The sequence below is a fragment of the Cynoglossus semilaevis genome, chromosome Z (assembly GCF_000523025.1).
Source record: "Cynoglossus semilaevis isolate Cse_v1.0 chromosome Z, Cse_v1.0, whole genome shotgun sequence".
Taxonomy (NCBI): Eukaryota; Metazoa; Chordata; class Actinopteri; order Pleuronectiformes; family Cynoglossidae; genus Cynoglossus; species Cynoglossus semilaevis.
The window spans coordinates 17,482,165-17,487,402 of NC_024328.1; positions in this window are offsets into that span (position 1 = coordinate 17,482,165).

Sequence of the window (5,238 nt, forward strand, 5' to 3'; positions counted from 1 at the left end):
ACTTAATAAACATTTTAGTGTAGCAGCTCCTTCCATAATCAGGGTTTTCACAGTTAGTCACTGATTTATTTTTCCAAAGATACAGAAGCAGAGACTTCTTTCTTTCTTTTTTTTTGTAACTTTGTATTTTTTCCATGTGATAGTAAGCTATAAGCTTTCACATGACCCAGATTCAGTTGCTGGTAAGAGTACGTAAGAGCAACAAGGTGCAGAAGTCAAAAAAATCTGGAAGACTTACAGGCAATACATTCTATAAGCCTTTTATTGACAATAAGAAAGTATGCTATGATATACCAAAAATAATTTATAGCTCAGGCCACTACAGATAAAATATTTAAATATTATACATTGGGTGTGTATCATGATAGAAACCAAGAGCTGTTATGAAGCCATTGGAAACATTTGTCACAGAGAAGATGATGGTGGTGCAGTTTTCAAAAGGAGCCAGGTTTCAGCCCCATGGACAGCAATAGCAGTCAGCAGTGGTGAGGGGCTCTTAAAGATAACAGTAACAACATTTAATATGTATTACTCCAACCCCTCATGCTGTCATAGTTTACCATATGAGACATACAAGGAGGTCCACCTAGAGTTGTTTTTTTTTTCAAACAAGTACCATGACTGGACCACCTATCAGACAGATAAGGGGAGATGCTGAGAGATGCTATGATGCATGAGCCAATCAGTGAGGAACATGAGAGCATGCTCAATTAGCCAATAGTACAGATAGTACGCATTGTATTAGCCAATAGTATGCTGTGTACGATCTTGTCTTTCGTATGTACAATTATTTTATAATGTATTTTAATTTAGTTTTTGCTTTATTTTGCAATATAGCAAAAACTAAAAACTTAAGAAAAACAAGAAATTAAATAAAACAAATAAAATATAGAGATGAGTGCGGCACAAATTTAATTTTGACCTTCAAACGTCCCCCTGTGGTAAGGCACAGTACTGCCTGCCTCCCATGCTGAGTTTTCTCTGCACTTTCTTGTATCATCAGCAGGACTCTCACACATACATTAAAGACATTACACAGACTGTAGAGAGTCATACTTAAGAACAGATATTTATGTAAAGTTAATTTTGGCAATATGCTGAGGAACAGAAATGGGCACGCGTCATGCGACCCAGTTTGTATTGGATCGCACAGTGAGATATGAGGCATAGTTCCCCGGTGCCTCACCCGGGATTTCTGCTCTGTATTTGATCGGGAAATACTCAAATTCAGCAATTTTTACTTGATCAATTGTCAGAATTGTGCAGAGTCATACTGTAAATGCATCGTTAACACAGATCAGTGGAAATTATTAATATTTATTTTATGTACTTTTTTTCTATTTTTTATCATGATGGAAGGGGAGACAATGCCTCCCCTGTCCACACATTACTGATACTAGCTATTGAAAGCATTGATGATTTATTCAGATGAAATCACTTTTATTAAGAAAACGTCGTCAGTCATTACAAATTGGCCTTCCACTGTTATTGCATTCTATTTTATTGTACTGCTTAAAGTACTTTTTTTGTTAAACAAATCACTCTTTTCCTACAACCTACAGCTTTAGGCACCAGAAGGACTCGCTGATCAGATGCTCACCTTATTTTGCTTAAACCACGGCCTCTCAAGATTGTGTTTACTCCTAGAGAAGCAGACATACTGTGGCTGAGTGGGATGATGGCAATATATACACTGACACACTGAGAGGACTAAGATAAATGGAGAGTAGGAGACTGAATGCACGGTGAAAAAGAGGGGACGTCAAGGAATCAAGAATGATAATTTGTAATATAATGATAAGTTATAATGTAACCAGAACAGCCAGAAACATACAGTATCTATGCAACTTGAAGTCATATCTGTAAGGACATTTGAGACGATACCTAGATTTGGTCACCTGAGATCAAGATTACTGACAGACAGAAAATCATTGTCAGCTACACAAATGAACAAATCAATACTAATGAGACCTCCCACAAAGACCTGACCCTGATCTGTGGGTATGGTGGATGATTATGTTTTATTAAGACAATGGTGAGACACTCAGAGGTAGAAATGAGCATATCAGTGGTATAGTTAAGGTGGAGCAGTAAATGAGGTTAGAGGTGAGGTGGAGATGGTTTGGACATGTGTTGAGGAGAGTGAGCGAACATCTTAGTCAAGGATGTGCGAGATGGAGCAGCCAGGAAAGAGGAGATTTGAGGATGTCCTGAAAGAGGGCATGGAGATGGTTGGTGTTTTTTGAGAACTTTGTTGTTGGGACCAAAAAAGAGAGCAGTTTTTGGTATGGGGTTCACAGCTAAGCCTTCAGTGTCCCATGCTGCAGTTCTCAGACTTGGACGTCGGTTTTTTTCTCTCTATGGTCTTTATTCCTGTTATTTCTCCTCCTCACTTCCTGTCAGTTTCACTAGCTCTGTCTTGTAAAAGAACACACCTACAGAAAAGGAAACACCTCTGGATATAAATAACCGTCCCACTGAAGGTGAGGACATGCAAATTTAACCCTCAAATTTAATGAGAGGGAAAGGAATTGTGGCAAGACAGGAGTGTGCGCAGATACACAAATGCGGACACACACACACATGCACCTGGAGATAGATAGTGAGTGCCACTATAAACACGTCCTTTTAACACATAATGTTGAGCCACGGGTTTCTTTCTCTGCTGAATATAAAGTGCATAGTGCGACCACAGCATGAATACAAGTATTTCATTGTTACCGTTCAGGACTGAAATACCTACATTTTCCAGAGCTGAGACTAAATACTACAGCAGTAGATCACTCTGTTAAGCAGTCATGGACACAATATCAGTTATAAAAAAAAGCGACAGACATGACAGACATCATAAAGCTGTCTGTTGGTTTGATTAAGTCATAAAATGCACAGAGCCACTTCACCTCAGCTCCTTCAATAGTAATGTATGGCAATAGAGTAAGAAGTAACTGCAGTGAATTTCTGGAATACTGTAGTAGTTAAACATATTCCAATAAATATTTTATAAATGGGAGCAAACAGATTCTCAAAAAAAAAAATCCTTCACTTATACCAATTATTCCACACACCTGTCAAAACCAAAAATCCCTTGTAGACAATCACAGCAAATACGTTATTTTTAATTACATCTCTTTCACCGTGGTGACTCGGCAGATGTCTTTTTATAGGAGCAACAAATCAGCTGCATCTGGAAAGGGACATCACAACAGGATGCGATGCAGATGTTTTATGGAAGACAACTATCTGGCAAGAATGAAAGAAACCAATGAAATACAATTGGGGTCATTTGAAATAACAAGAGCTTGATCGCAGCCAACCAACAGGAAGTCAACACTTACCACATCACCACCTCTTCAATTTGGAGCAGTAAAACCTTTGGCCTTCAACCTTTTAGATAACCCAAAGAGAAAGTAATTTATGGCTGCATCCCAATGATGAGTTGAATTTCTTTACTTTAATGGGAAAAATCAGGGTTGTCAATTCTCCATTTATTTATCTGTTCTTTTATCCCTTTATCCTGTCATTAAAGTTGTATTTTTTAATGGAACTTCTTTTTTGCATTTTCGTACATTTTTAGAGAGCTAACAGATGTGTGCCCCAAAGCGGGAAACAGAACAGTAGCAGTAGAAATTGTTGGGGCGCTGATGTGCTAACATGAAATACAAGCAATAATAAAGGAAGCAAGAAGAAAACAAGAAAAGTAAACTACTTGTGTGACCTCTTTTACCTCATCACCAAAGTAAGCAGGTCTGCTTCCTTAACTACCAAGACACCACTGCCCCCAACAACACTGAAACTACAACAACAGAACTGGAAGAACTGTATGAAGAAAGGTTGATGTGACTGTGCTAATGTGTTCTCACTTTCAAGGACATCGGTTGCGTTACCTCACTAGGTTCTGAAGACTGGGACCTCACAAAGAACCATTTGGAACAAAACAGGACATGAACTGGTTGTGATTCTAAAGGCACTAAAGAAGTTTAGCACTGCCCCTAGTGGATGACGGTGACATTTGTTAAAAAAAAGAGCATAAATGAGGCTCCACACAGATTGAGTTGGGAATTACAGAAATTTCAAAAACAGTGATTATTCTCCATGGTATATGTTATCTGCATAATACCCATATAGTTCATCTAGGACATGATATTTTTGGTCCCCGTACCATGGTGAAAACCAGTACACAAATACACCCATCGTAATTGTGTGCTTGTGTTCAGTGATTATTTCTCGCGTTTCAAAGAATACTCCACAGTTATCCCCGCACCACTTCCTCCTGTCTTTCTTTGTCACACAGCAGTTGCAATTCTGAACAATCGGCGATTATTGGGTTCCAGCTGTTGCTAAAACACTGTCTAAAGGTTGGAGTTATGGTCTATCTGCTCACCATTAACACAGATATCCATATGCTTCCTCCAGATGTCCGGTGTCTCTGCTTTGTGCTCATTATGTGTTCTTCGTTTATGAGCTGGCAGAGTGGAAACTGTATCTCATTCGGAGCTGGTTACATGCAGCTTTGAACATTTGGATATTCAGCTGTCCGTTTAGTTTATGTATATGCTTCTCTCATTAAAACACTTCTGACTCCATCATCCTCAGCAATGGTGAGCTGCAGCCAGAGTTACTGTGCATGTCAAAATTAGTGTTGTGTTCCATTCATTCCATGTTTTCTAACCTGATACTTGTGTGGGAGGCCAGTGATTTTATGAGGCTTTCAGTTGTTCAAGTTTATTTAGATGGTCATTATGAAGAGACACTGATCAAGTAACAAGAAATTCAGGCATTTTGGTGCAGCCTTTCTTTATTCTTCTCTATCTTAGCCTTTAAAATAATAACAGCATTTAATATAACAATAACAAAACAAGCTGCAGTTTACTACTTACTCAACCTACAGCGTTTCATGGTTACCTCTCCATTCCCAATAAATTTATTAAGAAGGTGTTGTTCCATCATTCCGACATACAGCGTTGAAACTCGAAGACATCATCATGCGGTGCTGTATACGGAACCTGACATATTATTCGTTTTCTTTGTTAGTGTTGTTTTTATGGGATCTTTTTTGCCTTTCTTTATGGCTCTCAAGCATAAGTCAAACCTTTCTGATGTTTTTATGTCCTAGACATGGGGGGTGTCAAACATAAGGCTCACAGCCCAAAACTGACCCCCTTGATGAAATTTTAAAAATAAAAAATGCATTCCATGTTCTGGATGTTTTGTAAAATGACATTATATATATATATATAT